This window comes from Mya arenaria, chromosome 14 (genome assembly GCF_026914265.1).
Source record: "Mya arenaria isolate MELC-2E11 chromosome 14, ASM2691426v1".
NCBI classification, from domain to species: domain Eukaryota; kingdom Metazoa; phylum Mollusca; class Bivalvia; order Myida; family Myidae; genus Mya; species Mya arenaria.
This window is the reverse complement of record NC_069135.1, coordinates 22,911,885-22,922,363: the sequence shown is the minus strand read 5'-3', so window position 1 is coordinate 22,922,363 and position 10,479 is coordinate 22,911,885.

Here is a 10,479-nt window from a genome sequence, read left to right as displayed (position 1 = left end):
GCATGATAATATAGTTTAAATGCGGTTAGATGTTCGGGGCTAACTTTGGTCTGAAATTCCCCTTCTGGTGTAATATATTGATACTTTTCTCCGATATTGACATAACTACAGTATACACTAGGATACTTTAAGAGTGATTCGCCCCAGCACCGCTAGCACTTTGTGTGCATTTGCTATTTCTTAATTTAGTTTGAGATCAACGGGTCATCAAACTCTTTTCGAACGTTTTCTTACACAAACTGTTTTTTTTACAATGATAAAATTTAGGTGACTCGAGGAAAATTAGATCAACATTACATAACCATATTGAAATGGAACGGCCGTCGTACTACTTACAGATTTTTCAAACGCCTGTAAGATGATGACATCACTATCGCGAGGAACTGATTGGCACCCTTTCGGCGCGATATCCGGTCTACACCGAGCAAGGTCCACAGGCGCTTTTCTGCTGGTATTGTTTTGGCCGACCTTGGCACCAATTGATGAACATATCACAAAACAGATGGCAATGAATATTTTCCAAGACATGCTCATTTATCTTACTGTTCACGTTTTAAATTTACGTAAAAAATGTAAGTATTAAGAAATGAGTAAAATAAGTAAATTTATTTTATTAGCTCAAAACGAAACACACAGGAACAAATTTTTTTTGAATTCCAGGTCTAATAAAAATCCTACAGAAATATTTAACTTTCGCATGTCAAAAGTAAATTAATACTGCCTTTTGCATAAAGACTAGGCTATTTAAACGTTGTATCTAAACCAATTGGTTACTTGTATGGACATAGTTATGCACCAACTATCATTACAGGTGCACCTCGTGAATGTGCAAAATACAAAAAAAAATATGTCGTTAAATTGTTAAATTAATTGTTTAGCACGACACCATGAACCATTAAATATACAAATACACAGAGACTCGAACAACAGTAACATTGTTTTGATTTATATTCAATGGAAATAAATGTCCACAAAACGGGTTTATCGCAAAGGAAATGCCCGTCATAATGACAACACTTTATACTGCCTCAGATGAATCTATTCAAACATAAGAAGATTTTCAGCCGATCAATTTATGTTCGACAATACACACACTTTCGTTTTTCAATGATTTCAGATAAACTTTCATTCATCAATATGTTTTAAGAATAATGTGACACTTGAGCTTGTGTTGTTAGGTCCACTTCTTTCTCACATTCCGAAATCAACACGAACTCAAATGCATTGTTGCACCATTTTACGCCAAACTTCTACCAGCATACATAGACTACCTCGTAAAGTTGTTACAATGTAAAATAATGTACGTAACGTTGGTTAATGGTGGAATGGCGCTGTTTTGTGGAAAACATTATCAGATACTTATCGATATATTGACAAAGTTTTTTCACAAGAAAATGACTTTATATTTTTTTATTTCATATACCTTTATATATATTTACGGGGTTTCCTCAACCCTGTCGACCTACCTCACACACAGAGTTAATGGCTAAATGTGCGTTAGGCAGTCATTTTCGCCGGTAGCTGAACCTGTGAACTAGCATTTAAACGATTTAATCAGAGTCCGTTCAGCGCTCCCATTGGCGAAGACCGGAGCATAGTTACTAAACATGCATAAATGTGTTTGGTTTTAAATTTGCATTTGAGGTTTTACCACGATGTTTTCGTTTGTTGTCATGCCATGTCATTACAATCATCCCAGAATATGTCATTTTCATGAACACGATAAACGCCACTTACATCAACGGGGTAAAGATCGCATGTAAAATATTCTGGAAAATGTGCAATACGAATTATACAATTAATATGCATACAAAACCAAACAAGCTATTCAAATTTGCTCTATCGTTCAAACAATTACAAGAGTATGATTGATTGGTGTGATTTTACTATTTGCATATGTAGCAGCAGTAAATATGTTAAATACAAAGATGCGCATTTTTTCTACTTAATTTCCTCTTAAAAATCAATCTGAAAGCTTCTTTAATGTAACGGCTTGAGAAAAGTGTTAAAACACGTGACTTCATCGGGGTTCTCACATGGGTCACAACGACATAATTTTGTTGAACGATGCAACGCTGTGTGCACCGTCTAATAGTATTTGTACTGAAATTACCATCAATTTAAACGTTTGCGTAGAACACATTGCATTAAACAATATTGCAAAAAGATCTTAAATAATAGAAGTTAATCAAAACCAAGCACTGATTTACATAATTGCATTCGTTAACGTTTAAATAAAAAACAATCTGTCGACAACGTGCAATAATATGCAAGCATCCATTGAATAGCAATCGTGTATTAATTAGACTTTCAATCACTTACCATATAACGCGAATTGTGCTAATGGGTATGCGCAACCTGACATTCACAGTTAAACTGATAGGTGTTAGCGTACGCCCACAACGATTTTGTATGATGCAATATTTTTCTCACTATCCTTATTTTTCCCAAACCGTACGACCAAGCATCCTTCGCCATTCACCGGCGTGGCATTGCTGTTTGACTGCGTTAAGCGTCAGATACAAGTTCTGATGTCTGGTGCTCGACCATGTGTAACTTGTGATAAAGGTTGTTAAAGCTTTAAACTGTGGGCGATTCTGCAAAAAGATGTAAACAGCAATATAATGCCAGGGTTTTCACTGAGAATTTGGTACTTCGATGAAACGAAATCTGTTGGATGTTTCTTAGAGCTTTTCTTTCCAGTAATGTTCCGAAAATTAAGTCTCCTTGAAGGAGTTCTTTTTTCCAAAACGAACGTTTTTCATACTAGCTTTCACCTTTGTAGTTCTACACATACCAGTTTTCGATCAATATTTATGCAAACAGCTATAGAAACAAGCTCAGTAAGTTTAAACATAAACCCGGTTTAGTGGCACTGGGTAAACGCCAAAGACATGTAACAAAACTACTTAATTCTCTGTGCTGTTTCATAAGGTTTTCATTATATCTAGGTTTTGAAAAAATATTTCGTCTAAATTTATGGGATCTACGTGCTGTATAACGGATTACTTCGCTGTTTGTATGCGCAAAAGCGATTTTTTTTTCGAACAATGGTCGCTTGTTATGGGGCGAGTTACTTCAGTTTCGCAGCTTTTGAACTTCCGAGTACTGGAACTTGCTCATTTTTCCTTTTAAACCCTTTGAATTGCACTTAGTTTGCTACGATACTTGCGTTTCAAACTTCCATGATATTAATCACATGAAACAAAGTTGCAAGTTATAAATTATGAATATTTCTCAACGTGACTTACTGATCAAAAAAGTAGTTTAATTAATATAAAAATACTGTTTTCATTTGAAAAAAACAACAACAGCAACTCGCAGAAAATATCACATATAGACACCAAACCAACACATGGCAAGACGTTAAATAATAGACAAACATAATTTTCTTCTGCGTAATATAAACGAGATTAAGTATAATGTTCCAAATGGCATCAAAGAGGAAAACACTTGCCCTTCTTCATTTATATTCCGAAAGGGTTCGGATGTACGGTTTTCAAACAACTCGTCAAGCGATGTGCAGCATTCTCGTCTCTTTTCACCTAAAACTTTTACAGTATTAATACAGTATTTATCAAAGTATTTTATCAAAGGACAATAGTGATCGCTGATTGCTAACAGTATTGCTCATCCCGACATTTATGGTGATTTTTTTTTAAAGAATATTCGTAAAATTAAAATGTTTTCAGCAGCTAGTTGGGCAGAAAGACTCAATGAATTGCTTGGATCTTTTTTAAACCGTGAATATAACGACAATACTTTGAATAATTCTTGCCTTCTGGTTTTTGATGATGAATCTCTCATAAAAAGTATATAGTTGATTATGGCGTTCTTACATAACTTAAGCTTTCAGTCCTTTGATTTTATTAAAACTGCATATGCGTGTTATCTTTAAAACCTGTTTTGGCTCGCTAGGAATGTTTTAGCGTGTGGCGTCTCTTTCAAAATTTTACTTAGATTTATCATTTCGAAGAAGGTATTGGTAAAGATAAGTTGTGTTTTAATTTAAATAATGCTTTCTTTGTTTGTTCCCAGTTTTAGTATAATGATGCTTTTCATTATGAATCTCAATGATCACACAGTTTTAAACCTTTTCTTTGATAAGGCAGACTGTGTGAGATTTTCATAGTTTCAAGCAATAACTGAATCATTTGTTTGAAAAGTGTTTGCATTACGTACTCTGAAGTGTATTGCTTCGTCATCCCCAATTATAGAAGCACTTGGTGTTTACCTATAAACTTAGCATTGTTTGTTTTATTATTAAATTTTGTCAAGGTAATGCACACTTTGATGAGATTTACCATTTACGTTCTTACTTTATTCGGGATCACAGTTACTTGGTATTTGGACTGCATTTTTGGCCAGTCGAGCTACCTTATTCGAGCGATTGGTCCCTAGGGTGATCTCTTGGACTGAGAATCATAAAAAACGTGTTCAAGTACTCTTATGATACACATAATAAACAAATAATTCACTTTTGGTCGTTTATTTTTACATATTAAATATCTTAAAATTTCATACAATCTTTATCATTCACAAGTTATGAAGGTTAGCGGATTTCAGATTGAGACATATGTATGGAAACGAGCTCAGATCTACAAGATTTTTTCAATAAAACAAATGTATACGTTGCATGCATGTTCAGAAGGAAGGTATCTCCATGGTGCAATCGCTCTACAAGCACAAACTTATAGCGTTTTCGCGAATTTCTTTGATAACTCTCCCAAGAATACTGTTTATTTACCGACTCACAGATCTTCGCCAGTAATTTTGACCATGCACACCGGCCGGACCCGGCATGCGCTTTTCAACCTTTCGCGCGAACGGGAACCGGGGATATGTTTACCTCGTGACTGGTACCCGTCCGCGCGTAGAGCCAAAAAGCGCATGCCGGGTTCGGCCATTGTGCATACTCAAAAGTACTGGCGAAGATCTGTGAGTCGGTATATAATCAGTATTCTTGGCAGAGCTATTAAAGAAAATTCCGAACACGCGTTTAGTTTGTGCTTGTTGAACGATTGCACCTTGGAGATAACTTTCTTCTGAACATGCATGCGACGTATACATTTGTTTTATTGAAAAAATCTTGTAGATCTGAGCTCGTTTCCATACATATGTCTCAATCCGAAATCCGCTAACCTTCATAACTTGTGAATGATAAGATTGTATGAAATTTTAAGATATTTAATATGTAAAAATAAACGACCAAAAGTGGATTATTTGTTTATTATGTGTATCATAGAGTACTAAAACACATTTTTATGATTGATCACCCTAGGGACTAAATCGCTCGAATCAGGTAGCTCGACTGGCCAAAAATGCTGTCCAAATACCAAGTAACTGTGTTCGGGATTGTTCGGATAAGAGTGAGGTTGTGCCAACAAACTGGTTTAAACCCCCAGTAAATTACATTTTACTGACCTTTCAAAGGCAGTATATAGCACTCCTTGATAATTCCACCTTTTTTATATACTATATATGTACTGTGTTGTTTGTGGCGTTTTGTGCTGTCTTCCCATGTTTCTGGTTCGTGATTTCTATGTCATTGGCGTTTATCCTGTGCCATTAAACGGGGTTTATGTTTAAACTTTCGGCTACTGAACTAATTTCTGTATTTTTTCATAAACATATTACTAACAATAAACATTAACTTGCATTTGTGTCGTACTGCAGATCACTATGGAAAAAGTGGTAAACAGTTTACTTGCTTCTAGACTCTGGGCATTCCTCATTACAGCAAAGCTTGCAGATACCTGATCTTGCAGTGCTTTACTAACAAATTGTTTTCCGTTCCATAGATATTGCTATATTTTCTCCTATGACATCAAGTGTGGCTTTCTAGTACAATTGACCCTATGCCCTGTTGCCGTTCTGGCATTGCTTTGAATATAGCATCCTTACATAACTAAGGTTTCAGTCCTTTGATTTTATCGAGCTAATTCATGTTATCTTAAAACCTTTTTGGCTGACTCGGAGTGTTTTGGCATGTGACGTAATTTTCTTCAAATATTTTACATAGGTAATCATTAGGAAGAAAATATTAGCTAATATATCTCTCTATTATTTTTAATAATGTTTTCTTTATTTGTTCCCAGTTTTAGTACAATTATGCTTTTTATTATGAAACTCTATTATCTCACAGTTTTAAACCTTTTATTTTATAAGGCAGACTGTGTATGATGCTCATAGTTTCAAACAATGACTGCATCGTATCTTCGAAAAGTTTTTGCATTGGGTGCTCTGAATTGTATTTCTAAGTCTGAAGATAGAGTTGGGATCTCTAATCATAGAAGTACTTGGGGTTTACCTATAAGTTTATTATTATTTGTTTTATTGTTAAGGTTCCTCAAGTTAATGCATACTTCGATAAGATTTACCTTTTGTGTTTTCTTTATTAAGGATTGTTGGGATTAGAGTGGGGTTTGTGCACACAAACTGGTTTAAACCCCAGTAAATTTAAATTTGTAGTATGTATGCACTGTGCTGTTTGTGGAGTTTTGTGCTGTTCTTCCATGTTTCTTTTCTGTGATTTTTTGTTTTTATGTTCTTTGTCTTTGGTGTTTACCCAGTGCCATTAAACTTTTTGCAACTGAGCTTGTTTCTGTAGTTTTACGCACAAATATTAAAGTGGACAACAGTTTGACTATGATCCATAGCGCGAATCTGTCATATAATCAAATGTCCACTAGAGCATATTTAGACCACATGTGGAAAGGAATGATGCCCGAATGCAAAATTAAGGATTTCCCATATTCATGTAACCACTGCTTTATTTGTCTATTTGTTTAATTTGTTCAGATAATGGAATCAGCACATGGATTATGTAGAGCAAGTTGTCAGTCGTTCAGGTATTGTCCACTCTTACACTTTCGGTCACACGATACAATGGACAAAACGTTTGACTCCGCGATTCATCTCTCTTCAACCAATTGTTATCTAAAATGTATACTTTTTAATTAAACACTCGAGTGCGGGTTGTGCAATAGTTATTTGGCTGGACAGTGACTGTGTATATCATTTAAACATCGAATTAGTCAATTTCATTTCCAAAGATTAATTGTAACTAACTTATTTGCTTATGAACTAGATTGTTATTATGTTAAGTGCGAAATATATATAAATACATATGTTTTAAACCATCAAATCGTTGAAACAAGAGAAGTCACAGGAGTGACAAAACCCCCTCACACCTTCAAGAGTTAGTGTCTGGACACCATATTTTTACAAAGAAAAGTGACCTGTTTCCCGAACATGACCAGTACTTTAAGATGTAAAACCTATCCACAAAAGTCAAGATATTCGGACGTCGAAAATCCAACAGACATACTGACCGACCGACCCGCTCTCTCTCCAATATACCTAAACAAAATAAGAATCCCATCATTTACGCTTTTGGGTTTGTCTTTTCTTTGACCATACTTCTTTTGCATACAAAGGATCTTCATCTACCGGATTAACCTAAACCATCTACGCTTTCTGGTTTTAACTCTGTCATGAGCAAATATGTCCCAGTTAAAAGCACCTAACCACTTATTACATGCTTTTAGGTGATTTTAAAGAGATTTATCCGTGAATTATAAATGTTATTTCACTGTTTAAAAGAATTTAAAAACATTCATTGTAAGATCGCATACACTTTACCTCGTGAACATCAAAAAAGATTATTTCACTTGTTTTAAGGGACAGATGGCCTAGCTGAATAAGGGCTTATAGCCTTAAGGCTTAAGTGTTATTGTATTTTCTTATAAATTCAGTAGCAGTTATATAGATGTATTGTTTTATAATGCAAATTCAGTTTTTATACGCCCGAAGGGTCGTATTATGTTATGGCCTCCATCGTCTGTCCGTCCGTTAGCATTTCCGTGTCTGCCATAACTTGGTAACTAATAAAGCGATTTTCAAATAACTTTATACAAATCATCACTACATTAAAAGGATGTGTCGCGCGCAATTTCCAGGTCCATACCTCAAAGACTAGAATCACCATGGGGGTGCGTCAGCAATTCCGTGTCCGGGCCACAAATTTGTCACTAATAAAGTCATTTTCAAATAACTTTATACAAAGCATCATTACATTAAAAGGATGTGTCGCGCGCAATTTCCAGGTCCATACCTCAAAGACTAGAATCACCATGGGGGGGGGGGGGCGTTACAACTTTGTCACTAATAAAGTCATTTTCAAATAACTTTATACAAAGCATCATTACATTAAAAGGATGTGTCGCGCGCAATTTCCAGGTCCATACCTCGAAGACTAGAATCACCATGGGGGGCGTTAGCAATTCTGTTTCCGGGCCACAACTTGGTCACTAATAAAGTGATTTTCAAATAACTTTATACAAAGTATCATTACATTAAAAGGATGTGTCGCGCGCAATTTCCAGGTCCATACCTCAAAGACTAGAATCACCATGGGGGTGCGTTAGCAAATCCGTGTCCGGGCCACATCTTAGTTACTAATAAAGCGATTTTCAAATAACTTAATACAAATCATCACTACATTAAAAGGATGTGTCACATGCAATTTCCAGGTCCATACCTCAAAGTCTAGAATCACCATGGGGGGACGTCAGCAATTCCATGTCCAGGCCATAACTCAAAGACTGGAATCACCAATGAGGGGCGTTAGCAATTCTGTGTCCGGGCCACATCTTTGTTACTCGTCCGTTAGCAATTCCGTGTCCGGGCCATAACTTGGTAACTAATAAAGCGATTTTCAAATAACTTTATACAAATCATCACTACATTAAAAGGATGTGTCGCGCGCATTTTCCAGGTCCATCCCTCAAAGACTAGAATCACCATGGGGGGCGTTAGCAATTCTGTGTCCGGGCCACATCTATGTTACTCGTCCGTTAGCAATTCCGTGTCCGGGCCATAACTTGGTAACTAATAAAGCGATTTTCAAATAACTTTATACAAATCATCACTACATTAAAAGGATGTGTCGCGCGCATTTTCCAGGTCCATCCCTCAAAGACTAGAATCACCATGGGGGGCGTTAGCAATTCTGTGTCCGGGCCACATCTTTGTAACTCGTCCGTTAGCAATTCCGTGTCCGGGCCATAACTTGGTAACTAATAAAGCGATTTTCAAATAACTTTATACAAATCATCACTACATTAAAAGGATGTGTCGCGCGCAATTTCCAGGTCCATACCTCAAAGACTAGAATCACCATGGGGGTGCGTTAGCAAATCCGTGTCCGGGCCACAACTTGGTCACTAATAAAGTCACTTTCAAATAACTTTATACAAAGCATCATTACATTAAAAGGATGCGTCGCGCGCAGTTTCCAGGTCCATACCTCAAAGACTAGAATCACCATGGGGGGGGCGTTAGCAATTCTGTTTCCGGGCCACATCTTTGTTACTAATAAAGTGATTTTCAAATAACTTTATACAAATCATCACTACATTAAAAGGATGTGTCACATGCAATTTCCAGGTCCATACCTCAAAGTCTAGAATCACCATGGGGGGACGTTAGCAATTCCATGTCCCGGCCATAACTCAAAGACTAGAATCACCATCGGGGGGCGTTAGCAATTCTGTGTCCGGGCCATAACTTGGTAACTAATAAAGCGATTTTCAAATAACTTTATACAAATCATCACTACATTAAAAGGATGTGTCGCGCGCAATTTCCAGGTCCATACCTCAAAGACTAGAATCACCATGGGGGGGGGGCGTTAGCAATTTTGTGTCCGGGCCACATCTTTGTAACTCGTCCGTTAGCAATTCCGTGTCCGGGCCATAACTTGGTAACTAATAAAGCGATTTTCAAATAACTTTATACAAATCATCACTACATTAAAAGGACCTCAAGCCGAATCTTCTTCGGGCGTATAATGCTCCGTTTCGCGGTGCTCTTGTTCACGATGCTGTTGGTATGATGCTCCGCTGCAAATTCTATTCTAGTCCATAAAGGAACTATCGCCATTAACCTTCTCAAAAACAGTTTGTCTACTTTAGGGGAAAAGTAAGATCTCCCGGCAACTAATTTAAGAAGAATTTCGTAACTGTTGGTGAAGTGATCAAAATAGGGCGAGTTTACAACCCATTATTTCTAACGTGCCTTTGTGCCCTTTTCCTCCTCAATGTTTTTGCATTCTTCTTAGATACTGAAAGCCAATGTTTTGCCAATTTAAGCAGTTTTCACCCGTTCAATCAGTGCATAACCGTCTCCGTGGCCTTGTGGTTAGGCGTCCGTCTACGGAGCGGGAGGTCGTGGGTTCGATCCCGGGCCGCGTCATACCGAAAGACGTTAAAAGCTGGTACAAGTAGCTCCCTTGCCTGGCGCTTGGCATTTAAAGGGTAGTGCTTGGGAAAGTGGTGTACTCAGTACTGGTTCTACCCAGGAAAGTTGTATCCCGTGTATCGGTGCTTTACACCGAGCACGTTAAAGAACCAAGAGGTCTCTTCGCAAAGAGCTAGGGTATCGCACCCGGATTTCTTGTATCTCACTCTGTTTCTT